Genomic DNA, 27,450 nt, shown 5'->3' with positions numbered 1-27,450 from the left:
CTGTTAGCCTTTGCCCTGCTTCATATCAACAGTTAATTGTATCAATAAGAAATGCATGTGTTATTAATATATTTTGGAGTGAAGAAGGATAGGTTTGGGAATCTTGAGACAGGTGAATGCCAGATAAGAGAATTTCAAAATTTCAAAATAGATGTTTAGAAGCCCCTGTAGGATTTTGAGAGGGATAAAACTGTCTCTGGAGGCAAACATATCTTAACTCAAAGTAGTAACTTGGTGACTTTAAGCACTTAAGTTTACTGACTTAAATTTCAGCTGTGTTTCACTCACCTTTCAAGGGCTTAGGGGTACTGGAAATTTTTCTGGTTCTGTCTCATACTAATACAACTGGGATATTTGTGGGAGGCTATTTCAAGTCCTCTCTACTCAAATCCCTCTCTGAACCATTTTTAACTCACTACATGGGTGCTGAGTTTTGGACATTGCCTTCCTCCTCCTCCTCCTTTCCTCCCTCCCTCCCCCCGCTTCCTTCCTTCTTTCCTTTCTTCCTTCCATAGCTTCTATTTATTAACAGCAAGCTCCAATACTTTGGTCCTCTGATGTGAAGAATCGACTTATTGGAAAAGACCCTGGTGCTGGGAAGATTGAAGGCAGGAGGAAGGGGATAACAGAGGATGAGAGGGTTGGATGGCATCACCAACTCAATGGACATGAGTCTGAGCAAGCTCCAGTAGTTGTTGATGGACAGAGAGGCCTGGCGTGGTGCTGTCCATGGGGTCGCAAAGAGTCAGACACGACTGAGTGACTGAGCTGAACTGATGATTTTGTAAAGCAGCCTTGAACCCAGGTCATTCTGATTCTCAAGAGCAGTGTGTTCTGAGGACAGCTTCCTGTAGCTCTCTCTTGAATTCCACTGGTGTGTACACCTTGATGATGATGTGGTACTGGCCTTCTGGAGGCATGTGATCTGGCCTTTCCCTCTCAAAAGGGAACAGACTGGGGTCACGTTTGATGGCATCCACATGAAGTTCCCTGGGATGCAAGTTGTAGCTCCTGCGGTGCTTCCTGCTGGGCCTCAAGCATGGGCCCGATGACCTCCCTCTCTGTCTCGTGCTCTCCCTGCTTATACAGGGACCACTTCTTCAGAAGCTGAGCTCTCATCTCGTTTCTTCAAAGAGCAGCTCCCCCTGAGACTGCTATTTCACTTTATCCAAGAGCTCACAGGGATAATAAAATCCTCAAAGGGAATTAGCTCCTGGCTAGGCTTTCTTCTTTTTCAAATGGTCTTTTGCTGCTTGGTCTTTTTAAAGATTTAACTACTTATTTCACAGAGGTTCTGCTCTCATGGGAACAAGTTCTGAGACGATCAACAATGAAGCTTTCTGATAAGTGTCTCTAGTCTATGTCTGCCAAATTCCCAAAGCATCCATGGCCTTTAGGTTGCTTCCAGGCATGCATTCATTTGCATTCAGGGCCCACACAGAGATTCTGACAAAGCATTTCTTTAAGGAGAGTCTGTATGGTTCTCGTTTGTACTAGGGAAAATGAGGAATACATTTCACTGACCTGAGATTTCCCTAATCTTATCTGATAGACAGTGATAAGATAAGGCAGGGAAATGGAAGGCATTGTAATTTAGGGAGGATGAAACATCCCTTAGTTTAATATTTCCAAAATATTGTCTCTGTTACATTATTATTAGATGTGGCATTTAAGAAGGTTTATCATGGCTCTGAACTCGAGGTGAGCTGAGCATGAAGAGCACCTGGAAGCGGGTCATACACTACCTGCAGGTAGTAAGCAGGGCATGCTTACCTCCTGGCAGCCGTTTAATTACAGTGTGATAGGCTTCCCTGTAGGAAAGTTCTAGAAAATCCAATATAGCTTTTAATTTCTCTGGGGAAAAAAAACCCCTCAAAATATAATTTTTACTGAGAGTTGGCTTCAAGTATTAACTTTATATATATAAAAGATTAAATTTTTTTCTCTTAACACAAATTTCTGGGAGCGCTCTATTAATCATCATAAACTTTCTCCCAGAGTTCAGAAATCTTTTTAGAAGGAAGGGAGAAAATAGTTATTTTTCCTCTGTAGAATGTAAATGAATTTTTGGTATAAATCATGTGGATTTATATCGAATAACTAGGCAGTTTATTAATTCCAGGAGTGTTTAGCTCAAAGCATATTATGTGCACTGTAATTTATCTCAAAGACTCGATAGTAGCCTTCTGTTTTTTTTTCCTTTTTCCAGAGCTTAAACTTCAGATACTTGTTCTTTTATATTAAATTTGCATTGTTTCATTATATTTATCCTTCATATTTCAAGATTTTCTTCACAATAAAATTGTTAGGCAATATATTATAATATCTGATCCAGTGTACCTTGTATACCTGTGTTACAGACCACTATTCTTGGCCTCCTTAATCAATAGAAGTTGATCAGAGCTAAGACAAGAAATTCAGGTAAGGCTTTACTGGGGGTCCCTTTCAACAACAGTGGGGAGCAAGAACAAACAACAGTTTCCCTTGCTGGTGTGTTCCTGAGCTGGGGCATGAGTTGGTTCCAGGCGTCAGGCTGGAGGGGTGGCTGAGGTGGTTTGCCCACCCCTTATGTGCAGGGGGCATGTGCAGTACCCTATTTTTGCTGCAGGCTATTTTGAAGTGACAAGTGGTATTTCGGCTTCCTTGTACCTTTTGTCCAGAATTTGTCCTGACTGCTCATGCCTGCAGTTAATTTTAGCCCCATGTAGTTCATATTTTGTTGCTCAGGGAGGGTTGTGTCCAAGTGCAAGCACTGCAGCACTGCAGCAAGCGTCCCAGGTCCCAGGCAGCCCCCTGTGCTGGAGATACATTCGGTTCCCATCATTCCCTCTCCTCCTTTGGGGTCTACAACACTAATCTTTTCATTCTTTCCTTTACTGCGTGACTAGTTGACTTCTCTTTATCCTTTTAGTCCCTGAATGTTGATATTCACCACAATTCTATCCCATACATTCAAGTATTTTTAACCTAGATATTTCTCCTGAGCTACAATGTGCTCAGTCACACAGTTGTGTCTGACTCTTTGCAACCCCATGGACTGTAGTCCGCCAGGCTCCTCTGTCCGTGGAATTCTCCAGGCAAGAATATTGGAGTGGGTTGCCATTTCCTCCAGGGATCGAGCCCAGGTCTCCCACATTGCAGGCAGATTTTTCTTTTTTTTTACCATCTGAGCCACCAGGGAAGCCCTCCTGAGCTATAGATCCCATTTAAAACTACTTATTGTATCAGCATCTTGGTCTGGATACATCAGAAGTGCCTCATGTTGCAACATATCCAAATATGCTACTTTTTTCCCCTAAATTGCCTTGAAGCATCATCATCTACCCTTTCGAAGCTAGAATACTTAGCATTTTCTGCGATCGGCTGTTTTCATGGCCATTGCACTAATTTAGCACTCATTTTCTCTTTGTTGTTGTTTAGTTGCTAATTCACGTCCAACTCTTTTGTGAACCCCTTTGACTCTAGCCCACCAGGCTCCTCTGTCCATGGGATTCTCTAGGCAAGAATACTGGAGTGGGTTACCATCTCCTCCTCCAGGAGATATTTCTGGCCTAGGGATCAAACCTAGGGTTCATGCATTGGCAAGCTGAACCACCAAGGAAATCCTTGAGGTCACAAATTTTAAAAGGATGTTAAATACATCAGCCTGATTCACTAAAATAAAAAATAGAGACTGAACACTATATAGAAGGTTAGAGATGAATGGTATACATTTTAATAAGCAATAGTGAGCATTATAATCAGTTGATCATTAGACACTTCTTATACTTTCTATTTCCCTTAGTTTCAGTGTCATGGCTGTTTATTTATTTGGTTTTTCAAAGGTAATAGTCATACTGAGAGGTCTTTTTCAGTATACGATCCCATGTCAGATTCCAATGTTATAACTTGTGGTTGTTGATTTCTACCGCCTCATTGTCAATGTGATCCTAGTGAAATGATCTTACAGTATACTGGAAGCATACTTTATATATGTGCCAGCAATCTGTCTCCTCATAATACAAAAGGGAGTAGGATCTGATGGAATAACTTCTTTACCTACTCTGCCATTTGTTTTATCTCCTTTTTATTGCTGTTCCTCACTCCCAGTTTTTCTAATTATTCTCATCAATGACAACTTAGAGTACAATCAAAATCCTTTTGGTAACAAAAAGGATATGTATAATACATTTTAATACAGTGGATTCTTTCTAACACCATACAAAAAAATAAACTCAAAATGAATTAAAGATCTAAACGTAAGACCAGAAACTATAAAACTCCTAGAGGAGAACATAGGCAAAACACTCTCCGACATAAATCACAGCAGGATCCTCTATGATCCACCTCCCAGAATACTGGAAATAAAAGCAAAAATAAACAAATGGGATCTAATTAAAATTAAAAGCTTCTGCACAACAAAGGAAACTATAAGCAAGGTGAAAAGACAGCCTTCAGAATGGGAGAAAATAATAGCAAATCAAGCAACTGACAAACAACTAATCTCAAAAATATATAAGCAACTTATGCAGCTCAAGTTGAGAAAAATAAATGACCCAATCAAAAAATGGGCCAAAGAACTAAATAGACATTTCTCCAGAGAAGACATACAGATGGCTAACAAACACATGAAAAGATGCTCAACATCACTCATTAGAAATGCAAATCAAAACCACAATGAGGTACCATTTCACGCCAGTCAGAATGGCAGCGATCCAAAAGTCTACAAGCAATAAATGCTGGAGAGGGTGTGGAGAAAAGGGAACCCTTTTACACTGTTGGTGGGAATGCAAACTAGTACAGCCACTATGGAGAACAGTGTGAAGATTCCTTAAAAAATTGCAAATAGAACTGACTTATGACCCAGCAATCCCACTGCTGGGCATACACACCGAGAAAGCCAGAATTGAAAGAAACACGTGTACCCCAATGTTCATCGCAGCACTGTTTATAACAGCCAGGACATGGAAACAACCTAGATGTCCATCAACAGATGAATGGATAAGAAAGCCGTGGTACATATACACAATGGAGTATTACTCAGCCATTAAAAAGAATCCATTTGAATCAGTTCTAATGAGGTGAATGAAACTGGAGCCTATTATACAGAGTGAAGTAAGCCAGAAAGAAAAACACCAATACAGTATACTGACACATATATATGGAATTTAGAAAGATGGTAATGATAACCCTTTATGCGAGACAGCAAAAGAGACACAGATGTGTGTAACGGACTTTTAGACTCTGTGGGAGAGGGTGAGGGTGGGATGATTTGGGAGAATGGCATTGAAACATGTATACTATCAGGTAAGAAATGAATCGCCAGTCTATGTTTGATACAGGATACAGGATGCTTGGGGCTGGTGCACAGAATGATCCAGAGAGATGAGGTGGGAGAGGGGTTTAGGATTGGGAACTCATGTACATCCGTGGCTGATTCATGTCAATGTATGGCAAAACCAATACAGTATCGTAAAGCAAAATAAAGTAAAAATTAAAATTAAAAAAAAAAAGAATTCAAATTTGGGAATGCTTTGCCATATTTCAAAGGGCTTTGTGTCATTAACCCAATTTTCACGTGCTTATGCTCATGACATTATACAATTAGAGTGCTGATCCCCTTCTTTGGATAAATTGTTGAATGCCTAAATCCTCCCTCTAGTCTTTCTGTGTTTCCTCCTTTTCTGCCTCCCTTTTTACTTTCTACATTGCTACTTTTAGCAGGTGCATATTTTCTAAAATGAACACTTGTGAAAAAGGAAAACAGAGACTGGGTTTTTTAAGAGCAAAAAGATACACTTCATTTTATTTTTTTTCAGAGAAGTGGGTCTCAAGAGGTCAATGCAGACATTGGCAGGTAAATTTTGAATAGGAATGTACATATAAGGGAGCAGGTGTGTGCCAATGGTGTCCAGAAGAAATGGTTGTTAGTGATGTATACTGGAATCTATGTATTTTGCTTACTCAACTAAAGAAAACTAAAGTTAAAATCCTTAGGATCCCACAATATTTTTGTTGTCTGTCCTACCACATGGAATATAGTATTGTAGAGTATAGGAATTTCATAAATACTTGTTGATTCATGATCTAACCTGCCTGGGAGTTTTATACAATGCTGCATATCCTGAAGAAACAACTTGGCGTTAACTGGGGGAGGGGACCCTGAATTTATTTGTTGCTTACCTATAACTTACATGATTTTTCAGTTTACTTCACAGTCATTTATTCTAAAAAGTCATTCATTAATGGAGTAATTTGAATGGAGAAGAAATAGGACTGATCATAAAATAATACTGATAACTTATTGGAAATCTAAAGAAGCTAGTTATAATATGCTTCAAATTAATTGTTGTTATTGTTTAGTTGCTAAGTTGTGTCCAACTCTTTTGTGAGCCCATGTGTTATTGCCTGCAAGGCTCCTCTGTCCATGGGATTTCCCAGGCAAATTACTGGAGTGGGTTATCATTTCCTTCTTCAGGGGATCTTCCTGACCCAGGGATCGAAATCGCATCTCCTGGGTTAGGAGGCAGGTTCATTACTACTGAGCCACCAGGGAAGCCCTGCAGATTAGTACCATTCCTTAACTTATAGCCACTATAGCACCTAGCCTACTGAGAATCTTAAATGTTTATTATTAATTATAGTAATTTTCCTTTCCCATTCTGTTCTCAAGATCTTCTTTGAGGGAAAGAAATGGCAGTTTATACATTTCCATTTATATTTGTTATGTTTCTTTATGTGTTTCATAACTTAACTCAGATACTTAATAAGAATCAGTTGCTTTGTTTATTTCTTACCATGGGGGGCAGAAAAAAAAACAACAAAAACCTCTCACATTTTGGATGCAGTGATTAACTTTGGTGTTGCCAGAGTAATGTAGTGCATATGTAACAAAAATTAATGGTATAATTTTCTAGGAGTATATGTATATGTGCTGTGTCTCTTGCTCCATCTTTAAGTCTCAGAGCACTTGGTTCCTGACAAAGCACTAGTTTTGATAGTGGTACAATAAACACTTGTCATTTCTGGAACCAGATGCATCTCTGCAAAGCCTTATGCAAAGTATTGTTGTTGATCAGTCTCCAAGTCGTGTCCAATTCTTTGAGATCTCATGGACTGTGGCATGCCAGGGTTCCCTGTCCTTCATTATCTCCTCCAATTTGCTCATACATGTAAAGTGTATGTTAAATATAACAAAGGGGGATAAATGTTTCAGGAATATACAGAGTGAAATAGTTTATGAAATACAGTCATTGTCACTTTTTAAAAAATAAGTATTAAACTTTCATTTCTTGTTCTTGTATTGGCATGAAATTTATTTATAATAAATGTCATCAATTGTAGTTACACAATTTGTTGAGTTTGACAGGTGTAGACTATGTTGAAATTGCCATAACAATCAAGATATAGATTTCTGTTGTCTTAAGTTCCCTTATGTACATTTACAATCAGTCCCCTCCACACCCAGGCCGCAAGCATTCCTTGATCTGTTTGCTTCCTGTATAGTTATGCATTTTCTGACATAACTGTTGCATAGTAATACACTCAAGTAGTATGCATTCTTTGTGCCTTGGCTTTATTCACTCAGAATAATATTTTTTGAAATTCATCTACATGCTGACTTTGACAGCACATGTAGTAAAATTGAAATTCATCTATTTGTCAGTTATTTGTTCTTTTCATTGCTAAGTAGTGTTGCTTTTTATGGATATAGCAGTTTGTTTTTGTGTGGATATAAGTTTTCAACTCCCTAGGTAACTACCAAGGAGCACGATTGCTGGATCATGTGGCAAGAATATATTTAATTTTATGAGAAACCATTAAACTGTCTTTCAAAGTATCTGTACCATTTGGCATTCCTACCAGCAGTGAACGAGAGTACCTGTTGTTACACAATCTCCCCAGCATTTGGTGCCATCAGTCTTCTGGATTTTTGGCATTCTTGCCTGGAAAATCCCATGGACAGAGGAGCCTGGTAGGCTGCAGTCCATGGGGTCGCTAAGAGTTGGACACGACTGAGCGACTTCACTTTCACTTTTCACTTTCCTTCATTGGAGAAGGAAATGGTAACCCATTCCAGTGTTCTTGCCTGGAGAATCCCAGGGAGCCTGGTGGGCTACCGTCTATGGGGTTGCACAGAGTTGGACACGGCTGAAGTGATAGCAGCAGCAGCAGTAGGTGTGTAGTGGTATCTCATTTTTAATTTTAATAAAGTCATCTCATCAAGTCTTTCTTTCATGGATTGTGTTTTTGGTGTTGTTTCTTAAGGGTCCATCTAGATTCTCTCCTATGTTATCTTCCAGGAGTTTTATAGTTTTGCCTTTTGTATCTATGTTTAAGTCTATGATCTGCTTTGAGTTAATTTCTGTGAACATTGTAAAGTTTGTGTCCAGATTTTTTGCTGTTGCGTGTTGATGCTTGGTTGTTGCAGCACCATTTGTTGAAGAGATTATCTTTGATCCATTTATTGCATTTGCTTCTTTGTCAAGACTCAGTCAACTGTATTTAAGTGGTCCTATTTCTGGTTCTCTGTTATGTTCCACTGATCTCTTTGTCCTTTCACCAGTACCATCCTGTCTTGATTATTGTAGCTTTGTAATAATTCTTGATTGCTAATGTAAGTGGTGTTTTTATGGGATTCCCAGGTGGCTCAGAGGTAAAGAATTTGCCTGCCAATGCAGGAGACTTAGGAGACACACTGCAGCATGCCAGGGTTCCCTGTCCTTCACTATCTCCTGGAATTTACTCATATATGTAAAGTATATGTTAAATATAACAAAGGGGGATTTTCTTTTCTTCTATCCCTGGGTCAAGAAGATTCCCTGGAGAAGAAAATGGCAATCCACTCAAGTATTTTTGCTTGGAAAATCCCATGTACAGAGAAGCCTGGGGGGCTATGGTCTGTGAAGTTGCATAGAGTCAGACACGACTGAGCAACTGAGCACACACACATTGTATTTTTAATTTCAAACTCCACTGTTCATTGCTAGTGTGTTAGGAAAGAAATTAATTTTTTTTAAATTAACTTTGTATCTTGCAACCTTACTATAACCACTTAGTTCCAAAAGTTTTTAGTCAATACTTTTGGACTTTTTACATAGGCAGTCATATTATCTGCAAATAAAGACAATTTTAATCCTTCCTTCCAAATCTATATGCTTTTCATTTTCTTTTCTTTAAAAGTGAAAGTGAAAGTTGCTCAGTTGTGTCCGACTCTTTGTGACCCCATGGACTATGGGGTCCATGGAATTCTCCAGGCCATACTGGAGTGGATAGCCTTTCCCTTCTCAGGGGATCTTTCCAACTCAGGGATAGAACCCAGTTCTCCTACATTGCAGGCATATTTTTTGCCAGCTGAGCCATAAGGGATGCCTTCTTCCCTTATCTAATGATATTAGGAAGTATTCCAATACAATGAAAAGTGGAGTATGAGGGTTATCCTTGTCTTATTCCTTATCTTAATTAGGAAAGCTTTGAGTTTTTCACCATTAAATGCTTTAGCTGTAGGTTTCTTGTAGTTTTTTTCTTTTCTTTTTTATCAATTTAAGGAAATTTCTCTCTATTCTTAGTTTCCTGAGAACTTTCATCATGAGTGGTTGTAAATTTTGTTAAATACTTTCCTACAAGATCTATTGGTATGATCATGTGGATTTTCTTCTTTCATCTGTTAGTGTGACAGATTATATTAATTGATTTTTTAAAGTTGAACAAGTGTTGCATACCTGGAATAAATCCTGCTTGGTTGTAGTTTATAGTTCTTTTTCACATTGTTGCATTTGATTTTCAAATATTTTGTTGTGGATTTTTTGCATCTATGTTCATGAAGCCTTCAGGTCTTTATTTTCTTTTTTGCAATATGTTTGTTTGTTTTTGATTTATTGGCAATGTTGGCCTCATTGAACATGACATATTCCCTTCTGCTTCTGTCTTATGAAAGAGATTGTTGAAAATTGGTACAAGTTTTTCCTTAAGTGTTTGGTGGAATTTATCAATGAACACATCTGGGCCTAGTGCCTTCTTTTTTGGAAGATTACTAATAATTAATTCAATTTCTTAATAGATAAAATTCTATTAATATTGCTTATTTCTTTTGATGTGAGTTTTTAAAAAAGTTTGACCTGGTCAATCTCTTTATCCATAAAACAGATTATAAAATCAATGGAGAGGATATGCTTATTTTCTGATTTAAATGATATAACACATTCAAAATACACTGTAAAATTAAAAAAGTGACATATATGTTTAATTATTGACACATAATTATTTGTCTTAGTAAAGCTCCATACACATCTATCAGTTCAGTTCAGTCACTCAGTCGTGTCCAACTCTTTGCGACCCCATGAATTGCAGCACGCCAGGCCTCCCTGTCCATCACCATCTCCCGGAATTCACTCAGACTCACGTGCATCGAGTCAGTGATGCCAACCAGCCATCTCATCCTCTGTCATCCCCTTCTCCCAGTTTCTCCCAGCATCAGAGTCTTTTCCACTGAGTCAACTCTTCGCATGAGGTGGCCAAAGTACTGGAGTTTCAGCTTTAGCATCATTCCCTCCAAAGAAATCCCAGGGCTGATCTCTTTCAGAATGGACTGGTTGGATTTACTTGCAGTCCAAGGGACTCACAAGAGTCTTCTCCAACACCACAGTTCAAACGCATCAATTCTTCAGTGCTCAGCTTTCTTCACAGTCCAACTCTCACATCCATACATGACCACAGGAAAAACCATAGCCTTGACTAGACGGACCTTAGTTGGCAAAGTAATGTCTCTGCTTTTGAATATGCTATCTAGGTTGGTCATAACTTTCCTTCCAAGGACTAAGCGTCTTTTAATTTCATGGCTGCAGTCACCATCTGCAGTGATTTTGGAGCCCCCCAAAATAAAGTCTGCCACTGTTTCCACTGTTTCCCCATCTGTTTCCCATGAACTGATGGGACCGGCTGCCATGATCTTAGTTTTCTGAATGTTGAGCTTTAAGCCAACTTTTTCATTCTCCTCTTTCACTTTCATCAAGAGGCTTTTTAGTTCCTCTTCACTTTCTGCCATAAGGGTGGTGTCATCTGCATATTTGAGGTTATTGATATTTCTCCCAGTAATCTTGACTCCAGCTTGTGCTTCCTCCAGTCCAGCATTTCTCATGATGTACTCTGCATAGAAGTTAAATAAGCAGGGTGACAATATACAGCCTTGACGGACTCCTTTTCCTATTTGGACCAGTCTGTTGTTCCATGTCCAGTTCTAACTGTTGCTTCCTGACCTGCATATAGGTTTCTCAAGAGGCAGGTCAGGTGGTCTGTTATTCCCATCTCTTTCAGAATTTTCCACAGTTGATTGTGATCCACACAGTCAAAAGCTTTGGCATAGTCAATAAAGCAGAAATGGATGTTTTTCTGGAACTCTCTTGCTTTTTCCATGATCCAGTGGATGTTGGCAATTTGATCTCTCATTCCTCTGCCTTTTCTAAAACCAGCTTGAACATCAGGGAGTTCACGGTTCACGTATTGCTGAAGCCTGGCTTAGAGAATTTTGAGCATTACTTTACTAGCATGTGAGATGAGTGCAATTGTGCAATAGTTTGAGCATTCTTTGGCTTTGCCTTTCTTTGGGATTGGAATGAAAACGGACCTTTTCCAGTCCTGTGGCCACTGCTGAGTTTTCCAAATGTGCTGGCATATTGAATGCAGCACTTTCACACCATCATCATTCAGGATTTGAAATAGCTCAACTGGAATTCCATCACCTCCAGTAGCTTTGTTCGTAGTGATGCTTTCTAATGCCCACTTGACTTCACATTCCAGGATGTCTGGCTCTAGATGAGTGGTCACACCATCATGATTATCTTGGTCATGAAGATCTTTTTTGTACAGTTCTTCTGTGTATTCTTGCCACCTCTTCTTCATATCTTCTGCTTCTGTTAGGTCCAGACCATTTCTGTCCTTTATCGAGCCCATCTTTGCATGAAATGTTCCCTTGGGATCTCTAATTTTCTTGAAGAGATCTCTAGTCTTTCCCAGTCTGTTGTTTTCCTCTATTTCTTTGCATTGATCGCTGAGGAAGGCTTTCTTATCTCTTCTTGCTATTCTTTGGAACTCTACATTCAGATGCTAATATCTTTCCTTTTCTCCTTTGCTTTTTGCTTCTCTTCTTTTCACAGCTACTTGTAAGGCCTCCTCAGACAGCTATTTTGCTTTTTTGCATTTCTTTTCCATGGGGATGGTCTTGATCCCTGTGTCCTGTACAGTATTGCAAATCTCCATCCATAGTTCATCATGTATTCTATCTATCAGATCTAGTCCCTCAAATCTATTTCTCACTTCCACTATATAATCATAAAGGATTTGATTTAGGTCACACCTGAATGGTCTAATGGTTTTCCCTGCTTTCTTCAATTTCAATCTGAATTTTGCAATAAGGAGTTCATGATCTGAGCCACAGTCAGCTCCTGATCTTGTTTTGGTAACTGTATAGAGCTTCTCCATCTTTGGCTCAAAGAATATAATCAATCTGATTTCAGTGTTGACCATCTGGTGATGTCCATGTGTAGAGTCTTCTCTTGTGTTGTTGGAAGAGGGTGTTTGCTATGACCAGTGCATTTTCTTGGCAAAACTCTATTAAATAGTCTTTGCCCTGCTTCATTCCATACTCCAAGGCCAAATTTGCCTGTTACTCCAGGTGTTTCTTGACTTTTGCATTCCAGTACCCTATAATGAAAAAGACATCTTTTTTGGGTGTTAGTTCTAAAAGGTCTTGTAGGTCTTCATAGAACCATTAAACTTCAGCTTGTTCAGTGTTACTAGTTGGGGCATAGACTTGGATTACCGTGATATTGAATGGTTTGCCTTGGAGAAGAACAGGGATCATTCTGTCGTTTTAGAGATTGCATCCAAGTACTGCATTTTGGACTCTTGTTGAGCATGATGGGTACTCCATTTCATCTGAGGGATTCCTGCCTGCAGTAGTAGATCTAATGGTCATCTGAGTTAAATTCACCCATTCCAGTCCATTTTACTTCGGTGATTCCTAGAATGTCAACATTCACTCTTGCTGTCTCCTATTTGACCACTACCAATTTGCCTGATTCATGGACCTGACATTCCAGGTTTCTATGCAATATTGCTCTTTACAGCATCGGACCTTGCTTCTATCACCAGTCACATCCACAACTGGGTATTGTTTTTGCTTTGGGTCCATCCCTTCATTCTTTCTGGAGTTATTTCTCCACTGATCTCCAGTAGCATATTGGGCACCTACTGACCTGGGGAGTTCCTCTTTCAGTACCCTATCATTTTGCCTTTTCCTACTGTTCATGGGGTTCTCAAGGCAAGACTACTGAAATGATTTGCCATTTCCTTCTCCAGTGGACCACATTGTGTCAGACCTCTCCACCATGCCCACCTGTCTTGGGTGGCCCCACAGGGCATGGCTTAGTCTCATTGAGTTAGACAAGGGTGTGGTCCTAGTGTGATTAGATTGACTAGTTTTCTGTGATTATGGTTCCAGTGTGTCTGCCCTGTTGCAACACCTACCGTCTTACTTGGGTTTCTCTTACCTTGGACGTGGGTTATCTCTTCACGGCTGCTCCAGCAAAGCATGGCTGCTGCTCCTTACCTTGCACGAGGGGTATCTCCTCACTGCCGCCCCTCCCTACCTTGAACGTGGAATAGCTCCTCTAGGCCCTCTAGCGCCAGCGCAGCCACTGCTCCTTGGAGGTGGGGTTGCTCCTCCCAGCCACCTCCCCTGACCTTGGATGTGGCGTAGCTTCGAGCAACTATACATATCTATATTTGCTGTTATTAGAAATATGGAAATTATTATAATGTATAATTACATATACATTATAGTTATCTTGGATTTTTAGGCTTACCACCTGAATCTGACCAATTTAATGTTACCTCATAATTATAGTATAGCATGAAATTTTATATTTATTGTTCCCCTAGCCTGAAGTAGTTTTCCTGTTGAATAAGCCCACAAGTACCTAGGATGCAGCACTTCAAATTTATTCATTTTGGTTAAAACTGAAAATTCCAAATATTAGAGGCTATAACTGTTGAATTTAACTTAATAATACATTAGAATTATAAAATTGATATGAGTTATAAAATTGCATAACTTCTATATGAATTATCAGGTTTGCAAAGCATACTTGAGTTGCCAGTTCAATCTTGTGTTATTTCAGAAAACCAGGAAAAAGTAGTGTGGGAGGCAGAACACATAGTTGGAAACTTCCTCTGCAGGAGGAATGGGTTCAATTCCTGGTTGGGGAGCTAAGATGCCTCATGCAGCCTAGGACAGCCAAAACATTTTTTGGGTGCTTCCCAGCTGTTTCTAGTGATAAAGAAGCTGCCTGCCAGTGCAGGCGATATAAGAGACACAGGTTCAGTTCACACAGGTTCAGCTCCTGGGTCGAGAAGATCCCCTGGGGGAGGGCATGGTTACCCACTCCAGTATTCTCACCTGGAGAATCCCATGGACAGTGGACTTTGGTGGACTATAGTCCATAAGGTTGTAAAGAATTGAAAGCAACTGAAGTGACTGAGCATGCATGCACAAACTTTTATATAATAATTGACATTTACTTTCAACTTTTAGAAAAACTTATTTACATATTTTATATTTGTTTAATTTCCATTCAATATTCTTTTAATCTAATTGCTTTAATTTTTTGATTGCCTATGAATATTGAAAATATAATGCTTGATTCCTAAATGTTGGAATGCAATAACAGTAAGAACTCTTCATCTTACAGATGGAGAAGCTGAGATTTAGAAAAATTAAGTTACCAGGGTCATAATACTAGTTTATGGCAAATTTAGTACTAGTCTCTAGTGAAGTCACTCAGTCATGTCCAACTCTTTGCAACCCCATGGACTATAGCCTACCAAGCTCCTCTGTCCATGGGATTTTTCAGGCAATAGTACCGGAGTGGATTGCCATTCCCTTCTTCAGGGGATCTTCCTGACCCAGGGATTGATCCTGTGTCTCCCACATTGTAGACAGATGCTTTACCATCTGAGCCATCAGGAAAGTCCAATTTAGTACTAGAACCCAGTTTAGTTCAGTCGCTCAGTCATGTCTGACTCTTTGCAGCACACCAGGCATTCTGGTCCATCACCAACCCCTGGAGCTTGCTCAAACTCATATCCATCGAGTCGGCAATGCCATCCAACCATCTCATCTCTGTCATTCCCTTCTCCTCCTGCCTCCAATCTTTCCCAGGATCACACGCTTTTCCAGTGAGTCAGTTCTTCACATCAGGTGGCCAAAGGATTGGAACTTCAACATCAGTCCTTCCAATGAATATTCAGGACTGATTTCTTTTAGGGTTGATTGGTTTGATCTCCTTGCAGTCTAAGGGACTCTCAAGCGTCTTCTCCAACACCTCAGTTCAAAAGCATCAATTCTCTGACACTCAGGTTTCTTTATGGTCCAACTCTCACATCCATACATAACTACTGGAAAAACCATATCTTTGGCTAGATGCAATTTGTTGGCAAAGTAATGTCTCTGCTTTTTAATATGCTGCCTAGGTTAGTCATAGCTTTTCTTCCAAGGAGCAAGTGTCTTTTAATTTCATGGCTACAGTCACCATCTTCAGTGATTTTGGAGCCTAAGAAAATAAAGTCTCTCATTGTTTCCATTATTTCCCCATCTATTTGCCATGAAGTGATGGGACTGGATGCCATACCAAATTAGCTTCTCAAATATCTCATGTCTCCTGTAGGACTGGGTGCCACATGCATATATTTTATAAAATGCATGTTTTTTTTTAATTTTGTACATACTTGGATTTTATTTGCTTGTTTGTTTATTTGGGGAGTAGTCCAGAGAGCTGGGTAAAATGTTTTAAAAATTCAGTCTTCATAGGCTGTTAGACTAGCTCCTAAATACACCATTTATGTGTTTGTCTTTAGAATGTTCCATACCCTTCTTTTGTATTAGGTCAACCAAGTCTTATTTATTTATATAAAGAACATTTCTTTATAATAACAACCTGGCTATAGGAAGCCCTTAGGACAGTTCTATAATTATTAAAGTAATCAAGTTCTTTTGAGAAAAATCATTTTCTCAGTGATGATATTCTCCAAAGTTTGGATTAAATTACCTCAGTTGGTAGAGATCTCAAATTTCAGAAAGACCTGTAAATGTAGAAGAATACAAAGACAGGAAATGTGTTTGCATAGTATATTTGAACCCTTCTGGACTTCTTCATCACTGCACACTTAAAATAAACATTTGAGAGTTAGAAATAATACCACTCTAAGCACACTGAATATTTGAGTCACATGCTACATTCTCTTATTGTGATTCTAACTTAACACTTAATCATTATATATAAATATAGAACAGAGTTGTTTTGACCAACATATAAATAACATAGGTGGCACCAATTATTGAGTCTCCCAGATCCTTTGTAAGGGTTGAGGAGAAAGAAAGATGTGGTTATGCCAGGTTTTATAAACATTAAAATAACTCATTGTTTTCACAAAGACATTTAGAAAGTGGAACTTCTAAAAACTGGGATAATTTTTCAGTACATTATAATATCTCAATAATCTAAAAGTCTGTGCAATGCACAGAAGAGCTGCATATTGGGCTTTTAACATGAAAAGTAAATCTCTTTTAGGTTTAGTCTGAATTGCTTTATGGTTTGCTTTTAAGAAAAGCCTCAGCAACTTTAAAAAACATACTTGAGAATTATGTGGTAAGATGTCTAATAAGCTTTATTTTATCTGCTTGGTAAATATGAGTTTCACCATACTTTCTTAGATTTATTTGCTTAACATAAGCAGAATTTAGATATATTATTAAACCTATCTTAAAATTGATCATTAAAGTACATGCCTTCCATATATTATGTAATTATGAAAAAAACATAATTGAAAAAGACACATGTACCTCAATGTTCATAGCAGCACTATTCACAATAGTTTAAACATGGAAGCAACCTAGATGTCCATCAGCAGATGAATGGATAAAGACGTGGTACATATATATAATGGAATATTAGTCATAAAAAAGAATGAATTTGAGTCAGTTCTAGTGAGGTGGGTGCACCCAGAGCCTGTTATACAGAGTGAAGTAAGCCAGAAAGAGAAAAACAAATAATGTATATTAACACATATATATGGAATCTAGAAAAATGGTATTGATGAACCTATCTGCAGGGAAGGAATGAAGACACAAATGTAGAGAATGGGTTTATGGGCACAGTAGGGGAAGAGAGAGCGGGATGACTTGAGAGAGAAGCACTGATATATACACTACAATGTAAAATAGATAGCTGGGGGGGGGGGGGAGGGAAGTGGCAATATAACACAGGGAGCACTGCCAGGCACCCTGTGAAGACCTAGAGGGGTAAAATGAGGGCAGGGGAGGGAGACTCAAGAGACAGGTGATATATGTATAGTTATGACTGATTTGCTTTGTATAGCGGAAACCAACACAACATTGTAAAGTAATTTTCCTCCAATTAAAGAATAAATTTTTTAAAAAGAAAAAAAAATACACACCTTAAATGTATTTTTATAAAGTACATGCATGTACTTTTATAATGCATACTAATATCCAACTTTTTATTATTGAAAATTTCAAACATATTGCAGAAGTAGAGAGAATAGTATAATGAACTTCCTTGTACCAGTCACCCAGGTTCATTAATGATCAACATTTTACTGGTCATGTTTCATTTATCCTTCTTTTTTTTCCTGGAGTATTATAAAGCAACCCCCAGACCTTAATCTTAACATAAGCAATATTATTGCTTATTGAATCTGAATCTTCACAGAAGCTTATGAATGAAAGACGTTGAGAGAGGTAAAACAGAGCAGGAATAAAGGGGTCACACTTATTCTGGCTCCTTGATAATAAGAAATATTACTTCTGTCAGCTCCTTGGTAGGAGTAAGGCTTAAGAATCCTTACTCTTCAGTCCTTGGCAGAGCAACTGAACAGTGTTTGGGTGCTGTCACACACACACTTGTGCCCTTGTGGAGAATAATGATGGTGAGATCCATAAGAGAGGCTGAACAACACGCCCTTCAACCTTGTTGCCAGATGGAGTTCCCTAAGAAAATGCCTCCCAACTGACTAAGGTATAGGAGCTTATAGGGAGTGCTATTGAGATCAAAACCTGTGAAACAGAAGTGAAGTGGAAGAAGCAGGATTGGACAGAGGGAGAGTTGAGCTGGTAAGCACTCTCAGCAAAGGCCTTAGCCAACCCTACAGTACATTCTGATCAGAATGACAGACCTTCATATCAGTAACTGGGACAGTTCAGGGGCAGGCCCCCATGGAATGAGGGTGGGTATTGGCTGAGGAAGCTCTCTCTTCATCCAAGAGAATGCCCATTTATCATTGCTTACCACAAACAGATTTCCATAAGCAGCACTCCTAGGAGCTTGGGGAATAAATCCTTCTTCTGTGAGGTGGAATCTGGGCAGCACATCAGTATCCACTGCAAATATTTTCAGCAGGAAAATCTGCTTGTGTATATTAGGTTTTTCCTAAGTAGGAAAGCTATTAAATGCTTTTATGTGCTAGGTATTTCACATATATTGTGTTTTTTAATTTTTATTTTGTATTGGAATGGAGTTGATTAGATGGACTTCCCTGGCATCTCTGACAATAAAGAATCTGCCAGCAATGCAGGAGACACAGGTTGGATCCCTGGGTCTGGACAATCCCCTTGGAAAGGAAATGGCCAACTATACCAGTGTTCTTGCCTGGGAAATCCCATAGACAGAGGAGCCTGGCAAGCTATAGCCCATGGGGTCGCAAAAGTCAGACAGGACTTAGTGACTAAACAACAATGACAACAACATAGTTGATTAACAATGTTGTGTTATTTTCACTCGTTCAGCAAAGTGATTCAGTTATACGTATAAACTTTATGCACATTATTTTAAATTTTCATATCAACTCTATAGAATAGCTATTGTATTTTTAAGATAAGGAACCTGAGAGGATAAGTGACTTGTCCAAGATTACACAGCTGGTATACACAGAAGAACTGGCATTCTAACCAAATTCTGTCTGACTCTTTCCACCAGGTAGCTTAGCCTCCCACTATGTTACTGTGTCTGCATACCTGTAATTAAGGCCCTCTGCACATCCATTATTTCTTTACTTTTTGTTCTTATCTGCCAGTTATATTAACAATGCATGTTTTTAAAATTTAAAGTCATGTTTATTTAAGACCTTCCAAACCTGTTTGAAATTCAAGTGAAATGACTCAAGGTCAAGTAGATTTCCCAAACAGGTTGAAACATGTTCTCTATACTTCTTTAGAGCTTTATTGAAACCAGGAGTTTTTTTAAAAAATAACCAAAAGCATATTAATGTGTCTGTGATAATTTCTCTTTTGGATTTGCTGTGCTCTGGAGAAGAAATGTTAGTCAGTATGAATCATTGTAACCATTATTCGTAGCCTTTTAAGCTACTGAATGGGGATAGAGGAGGATGAGTTCTATTCATAACTCCTTCAGTATTCCTCCCTGAGAGATGTAGGGAAAGCCACTTAACCCATTATATGCTTTAGTTTCCTACCTTGAAAATGGCTGTGATAATATCCACTTTTCCCTTTCTTTAAGTGACAGTTATAAGAAAAGATTAGATGCTGTGCAAATGCTTTGAAGAAACTCCTTGGGAACATTTTTTGTTAGATAGCATATTTGTTAATTACAATCCCACTATTAATTTTCTTAGAACATAGAAGTCTGTAGAAATATATTGCAGATAAACTTTATAAGCAAACTCATTAATATATTACTGAGTATTTTTGTCAGCAGTCAAACGAACTAATTAAGTTTGAATATTAGAAAGGCAATATTTGACTGATATGGTAAGCAGAATAGTGGCCCTCAACAGTGTCCACATTTTAATCCCCAAACCTGCGAAATGTTGCATTACATGACTAACGAGACTTTGCAGATATGGTTGAGCTAAGGATTTTCAGATGGGAATATTATCTTGGGTAATCTAAGTAGGTCCAATATAATAAAAAATATCATTATATAATGGAGACAGGAATATCTGAATAGGAGAGAGATTTTAATATGCTGGGCTGCTGACTTTGGAGGTAGAGGAAGGGACCATGAACCAAATATTGCAGTTCACTCTAGAAACTGGAAAAGGCAAGAAAACAGATTCTTCTAGAGCCTCCAAAAGGAATGCAGCCCAATGACAGAATTATAAAGTGACAAATTCATGTTTTTTTTCATCTAGGAAATTATGGTAATTTGTTACAAGCAGCAATAGAAAAGTAATACAACAGGATTGTCATTTCATTTAAACACAGAATCTTGGTCCATATGAAACAGAAAATTGTCCTTGCTGTCAAGTTTGAGAACCATGCCTGGAAGGTGGCAGGGAGAGGGGCTGTGTGTGCCTCAGATTGCTCTAGCGTATCTGTCCATCTCCAGATTGAGTGTAGTCTCAGTTGGGAAACTCTTTCCCAGAAGACCTATCTGATTACCACTTCTTGGTTAGTTAAAGTGTGAGCAATTATGCTTCTCTGATAACTTCTTAAAACAATCTTTCCATTGTGATTTCTGTTTCCCTTAGACCAGAGGATGATTGGCTGTGCCTTTGTGTTTCATTTTCTTGGTCCTGATGTCTGTATCATCTACTCCGAGTGTCTGATGAGGATCTCTCTTCTTTCTCTGAGTATCTCCTGGTTGTTAATGTTGAAAATTCTTTAGGGACCTCATCATCTTCTTTCTTTGGATCAGTTCCACTACCAATATTCTCTGCTGATAAACTAAGCCTGTTTAGCACCACTTAAGAAAATCATGCAAGTATATGGATGTATCTTGGGAAAACTTTATGATTTCCTACTAAATATGTCTGTGTATGTATATATACGTGTGTCATTTTGGGGAAGTTGGGAGTGAGATGGTCATTTTCTTCCTAACCTGAAGGGATAAATACATATAGAGGAATTTTCAGATGTAATTAAGGTCCCTACTCAATTGATTTTAAGTTAATCAAAGGAGAGCTTTTTTAAAAAACTAGATGAGCCTGATCTAATCAGACATGCTCTTTAAAGAGAGATGTTTTTTGCTGTCCTAGAAGAAAGCAGAGTCATGTTGTAAATTGCCTTTGACTAGGAGAGAGGTAACCTATAGAAACCAAGAGCCTTAGTCCTACAACATCAAGGATCTGAATTCTTCCAGTAATCTTGGGAAAGAACCCTAAGCTCTAGATAGGAAGGTTGACCTTCCTATCTACATATGTAGATAACTGTTATCCTATGTCTCTGTGTGTGTCTAGTGTGTTTGTGTGTTCTCAGTCACTCAGTTGTGTCTGACTTTTTGGGACCCTGTGGGCTGTAGCCCACCAGGCTCCTCTGTCCATGAAAATTTCCAGGCAAGAATACTGGAGTGGGTTATCATTATTTGTTGAGAAGGTGGAGGTAAGATAACGTGTCTCTTTATGTTTACATGTTCATAGATGAAGAGGAATTGTGCTCCAAGAGCTGAACATAATTGATTACACTCAAGCCTTATCCCTGTCTGATTTGGATAATGTTATTTTAGACTTAGTGCTGAGATGTTGGACTTTGAGCTGATATGCTTTATTGGCTACAATGTGCTCAGTTCCTTACATATAATGCCTAGTGAACAGCAGCTGATGGAATATGTGTAATTCTTCCTAAACATTAGTATCTTGAATATCAATTTTGGAACAATAGGGAAATTAATTTTTATGATTATTAAAGAAGAAGAATCAGGCTTCCCAGGTGGTTCAGTGGGTAAAAAAACTCCCTGCAGTGCAGGAGACGAAGGAGACACAGGTTTGATTCGTGGGTTGGGACTATCCCCTGGAGGAGGGCATGGCAATCTTCTTCAATATTCTTGCCTAGAGAATCCCCATGGACAGAGGAGCCTGGCAGGCTACAGTCCATAGGGTTGCAAAGAGTCAGACATTACTGAAGTGACTTAACAGGCAAGAAGAATCTGGTTTTTGGATAATGTTTGATGCACCCAAGTAAATGCCGTCCTAAGGAAACTTGGTTGGGCACCCAAATATATTTCTCCAGAAGACAGTAACTCTTCTGCTTCACTAGGCACCTTGTTTAGAATTTTATCATTTTCTTTACCTGAAATCCCATGATTAATCTAGAAGGTAATTAAGAATGAGGTCTGGGAAAGATAATGTGATTGTGTTAGAAGGGCTCTTGGTAAAAGTAGTATTAGTAAGGGTAATGAATTTTAATTAATTAGTTAACTTGGTTGCATCAGTTCTTAGTTGCAGCACCTGGGATCCTTGATCTTTGCTGTGGCATGCAGGATCTTTAGTTGTGGCATGTGGGATCTAGTTGCCTGACCAGGGATCGAACCTGGGTCCCTTACACTGAGTGTGGGGTCTTAGCCATGGACCACTGGAGAAGTCTTGAGTATAATTAATTTCAACTTTGAGAAGTCTCAAGGCATGGCAAGGAGGGGCGTGGAGTAATCTATGAAAGATTCTGGTTTATTGTGCTAAAACCAAATATGAGTTAGGAATTAGTAGAAGAAGTAGTCCTTATAAGGATTACTAGTAGCCAGAAAATGTAAATGTGCTATTATCCAGATAAGAATAAATTGTATCTATATGTTTATCCTGGTTACAGATGTAGATTAAATAATGCATTATCTAGAACTACAGAACTACAGAATAGAGAAAATATATGTCCATTCTATATAACATGGACAACCACTAACATGAATTTCTTAACTAATTCTCTAGGGATTTTTTTCTAGCTATGCATATACATTATTAATTTTATTTTTGACATATGAAAATTGAGATAGATTTATATTTAGTTTTGGAATGATTTTTTCACTGAGCAATCAATTTGGGGCATTTTTCTGAAGATAGGCAGATAGATAAACTGATCAATCTATCCCATTCTCCTTAATAACATTGCGCAGATATATTATATCTGTCTGCTATTGATGCATATAATTTGACCGTATTCAATTTTCACTTTGTAAACAAACAGTTCTGCAAGAAGTGTTTTTCTATATGCATTTTGACATATTTCTGTGCATTCAGTGATGCCACATGTAGGTATGATCTCTAGGGAAACTTTCATTCAACATGCATAGAAGTATCAATTGTACACTGTAATAGTGAAAAAAAAATCACAAAACTGATAAAATCAAAATTTCTGTTTTGGGGGAGCCAGATGAATAAATGAGGAAATATCAACATCTAGAAAAGTATAAAGAATAGATCAATAAACCTCAGTTACTACATCTGGAAAATGAACAAAACTTTTGAACAAAAGTTTCAAAGTCTTCAAACTTTCAGTGACAAGAGCAAGTGACAGAATAAGTACATATGGTACCATTTTTGTAGTTTTAAAAGCACGTACATCAGTACAGTGCCTTATTATTGTGGACAAATACTCAGTAAAAATGTAAAAAAGGTGGGTGGAAAAGATATTTACCAACTTTATTTTAAAGGTTAACTTTAGGAAAGGAGGGAGAAAAATGGGATACAGATAATGTTCTAAAGAAGTGAAATCGCTCAGTCGTGTCCGAATCTGTGACGCCATGGAGCCTACCAGGTTCCTCCTCCCATGGGATTTTCCAGGTAAGAACACTAGAGTGGGTTGCCATTTCCTTTGCTAGGAGATCTTCCCAACCCAGGGATTGAACCCGGGTCTCCCGCATTGTAGGCAGACACTTTACCATCTAAGCCACCAGGGAAGTACAATGTTCTAAGGGAACTGCAGCTGAATATGACGTTTTATTTTCTAAGAAAATCTTGGAAGTCTGTGTTTGACTTTGAAGAATGTGTGACTTTATGAAAAAAGAAAGTGTATCTATGAAAGTAATGTTATAACAAAGATATTTAGAGCAGAAGACAGTGCTATACTGTGCTTGGAGATTGTAGGAAATTAATATCACAAAAACAAGGAAAACAAACAAGCAGAACTCACTGTACCTTCACAGTGAATTACAGGTCAGTCTCTCTTCAAAAAACATTGTTAACTTGAAATTGTCTTCTAGCCTGTGAGAGCAATCAAATTAGTACCCCAGATATGCCTTAGTTTTGAATTTTTTCTTAGTACTTTTATAAAAATGTTTACTTTAAATATTCTTGTGATCTTTATTAGTCCCTTCTTTTCTGAACTATTGAAAAATTTGACTGAGCCTTCCATTGTATGTCTTTTCTTCTACAGTTACTTTCTTACTTTTAATCCCAGTTTAAAGTCCATTAGGGGTAGAGATTTTATCATAATTCTTTTCTGATATTACTTATTAGGTTTAAATACTTCTATATGGTTTTCCCCCTGAACCTAAGCAGCAGTGCTTATCTTCACCACCCACTGCGATTTTTTTTTTTAAGTAGTAGTAGGTTCCTCTATCATAGAAAGATCTCAGTATCATAGGAAGATTTCAGACTGTTGTTTATTAACTACATTATGTGGACAGGCTACCTGCTGTCCTCAGTTCCCTCTTCTGAAAGTAAGAGTAGTAATAAAACCTACCCCATTGGATTGTGTAAAGCTTAAATAAGAAAATAGCTATAAATCATGAAGTTAATATAGTGCCTGTAACACAGAACACTTTCAAAATATGCTAATTTTTTCCCTTTCCCTATCCTGAAACAGAAAGAACAGCATCAATTTTATGTAATTGTTTTAGTAAATTATTTTTATATAAATATTTTAGTTTATGTGTGCTAGGCGGTTAAAACAGCAATTGTCTGCTTTGCAGTGGTCTGGTCTGGCCTGCACACCAAATCTGCCACTGCTTAGTTTTTCTAAATAAAATTTCATTGGAACACAGCAACATCTATTCAGTTACATAGTGTCTGATTCTCTGCTATATCTGCAGAGTTGAATAGTCACATCAGAGACCATATACAAAGTCTAAAATATTTACCATCTGACCTTTGATCTGATGTACCTGATCTCTAAAGAAATTCAAAACGCATGGGGAAAAATATTGGTTAATTATATTATTAGATAATGGGTGATTCCAGTCTTCTAAACCCTCTCAACTAAGATCCCTAATGAAGACTTCAAATATTTGTATGCTGCATTGAACAATATCAACCTCAGTTCAGTTCAGTTCAGTTCATTCATTCAGTCATGTCCAACTCTTTGCGACCCCATGGACGATAGCACACCAGGCCTCCCTGTCCATCACCAGCTCCTGGAGTTTACCCAAACTGATGTCCATTGAGTTGGTGATGCCATCCAACCATCTTATCCTCTGTTGTCCCCTTCTCCTCCTGCCCTTAATCTTTCCCAGCATCAGGGTCTTTTCAGATGAGTCAGTTCTTCACATCAGTTGGCCAAAGTATTGGAGTTTCAGCTTCAACATCAGTCCTCCAATGAACACTCAGGACTGATCTTTAGGATGGACCGGTTGGACCTCCTTGCAGTCCAAGGGATTCTCAAGAGTCTTCTCCAACAACACAGTTCGAAAGCATCAATTCTTTGGTGCTCAGCTTTCTTTATAGTCTCACTCTCACATCCATACATGACTACTGGAAAAACCATTGCTTTGACCAGACAGACCTTTGTTGGCAAAGTAAATATGCTGTCTAGGTTGGTCATAACTTTCCTTCCAAGGAATATGTGTCTTTTAATTTTATGGCTGGAGTCACCATCTTCAGTGACTTTGGAGCCCCCCAAAATAAAGTCAGCCACTGTTTCCCCATCTATTTGCCATGAAGTGATGGGACTGGATGCCATGATCTTAGTTTTCTGAATGTTGAGCTTTAATATCAACCTAAAGGATAGCAAATCTTAAGCTGGTTGAGTGATGACGGTCATCCTAATCTCCGTGTAACAAACTTATAAATTCTAGAAATGCTTCCCTTAGGAAGCATAGTTTCATTGTTGTATAGTTTCATTCCTTGTATGTTTGTTTTAGCTAGTAAAACTTTATAACATAGTAGAAGTTGATTTTATGTGATGTTTTATTTTACTTTGGGGCTCCAGCCACTATAACAAGTAGATGTAAGTCTGTTTTATTGGACAAAGAGTCCAATTTTTATGTTTCTAAATGTTGATAAATGTTTACAGCTTTTGAGAGTTTGATTTTGTGATATGTTGTTATTCATAGATGTGATTTTTTGGTACTCAGTCATTGTTCTATAATGCAATTCTAAGATATAGCTTTAGGGAAATACAGTATCTTATATGTTAGAGCATTTGAAATGCGTGTGGCAAGAACTGGCGAGTGGTTAAACTGCAGGTGTCATGTTCATTCAATGCATCATGTATTTGGTCTTTCACGTACATTTAGTGAGAGCTTTATTATGTGCCAAACACTATGACAGACATTGAAGAAGCAGTAATGAAAAAAAACATCAGTTCCTTCCTCTTTTGCAGTTTATAATATTTTGGAAAGACAGATGTTTCATAGATAATTACTTCATTAAAGCAATAATAAATGCAAGGCATTGTGAGAGTATATGGTAGGTGACCTGATCTAGTCATTCCCAAGACAATGATGAAAATCTGAGTCCTATAGAAACTGAGACCTGTAGGAGCACTAGGAGTTATTCAGACAAAAATAAGAGAATGAATATTCTTGGTACAAAAGTGCACAGATGAAAGAACAAGTGTGGCATTTGCCAGGAGTTATTAATATATGGTTAGAACACAGTGTTCCAGGTGGGGAGGGCTGAGAGATCAAATCAAGAGAGTTAAGCAGTAGCCAGATTATGAATAACCTTGCAAACTACATTAAGAAGCAGGACATATTCAGATTTTCATTTTAGTAAGACTGCATAGAAAAATGGTTAAGAGATAGAACTTACTGGATAGAGTAAGATTCATTAGGAAATTGTTGTCATGCAGCTCAGAGAGTTTCATGATGCAAAAAAATGTTACTGGCTATTGTGATGGAGAGGGATATTTGCCCTTCCACTTCATTTTCCCCATCACTTCAAGATGTTGCTCAGATGTCATCATTTTTTTTTGAAGTTTTTTCTTCCTGTCCCAAACACTACAACCTGTGAGGTGAGTGCCTACGGCATCCAAACATACAACTACCTATCCCTCTAACTTGTAGTAAGAATATCCTAAGAATATGGCCTTGTGCTTTGAATGGGGGTACATCAGAAGCACAGTTTCCTGTATGAAGGAGTTTACTTTTTAGTGAAGATCATAGTTCACTGTGAAAAGTGCTTTGATGGAGGCAGAGGGCACCAAAGAACTACAGATATAAATTAGTCTCATCATGGAGAAGGGACTTGTAGCTTTTAGGAAAGATTTTTTTGGACGATATGACATTGATGAGCATAAAGCTGCATTTGAAGAACTGTGAACTATTTTTATATAGCTGAGATGAATGTTGATAGAGGTGGGTAGAAATGGTGAGAATGAAATGAAAGAAGTAACCCCAAATCATATGTTTTAAGTGTTTTTTTTTTAATACCACTGAGGATGGTATCAATAATTACTAGCTTCCATATCTATTTTTAGATACCCCCATGGGGCTAGGATGCTTAGATTAGGTT

The 27,450-nt window shown here is 38.2% G+C and overlaps 1 protein-coding gene and 1 pseudogene across 5 annotated transcripts in view; one reads left to right on the top strand and one right to left on the bottom strand.

Moving 5' to 3' along the window:
• The window catches only part of ANKS1B (ankyrin repeat and sterile alpha motif domain containing 1B), a 1,136,988-nt gene that overhangs the window by 343,722 nt on the left and 765,816 nt on the right, over window positions 1-27,450 (top strand). The window lies entirely within an intron of this gene.
• Window positions 819-1,373, bottom strand: LOC138077968 (large ribosomal subunit protein mL40 pseudogene; annotated as a pseudogene).

Source organism: Capricornis sumatraensis, chromosome 4, assembly GCF_032405125.1.
Source record: "Capricornis sumatraensis isolate serow.1 chromosome 4, serow.2, whole genome shotgun sequence".
In the NCBI taxonomy this organism is placed as follows: domain Eukaryota; kingdom Metazoa; phylum Chordata; class Mammalia; order Artiodactyla; family Bovidae; genus Capricornis; species Capricornis sumatraensis.
Note: the sequence above shows the minus strand (reverse complement) of the source record. Positions and strands in the feature narration are given on the sequence as shown.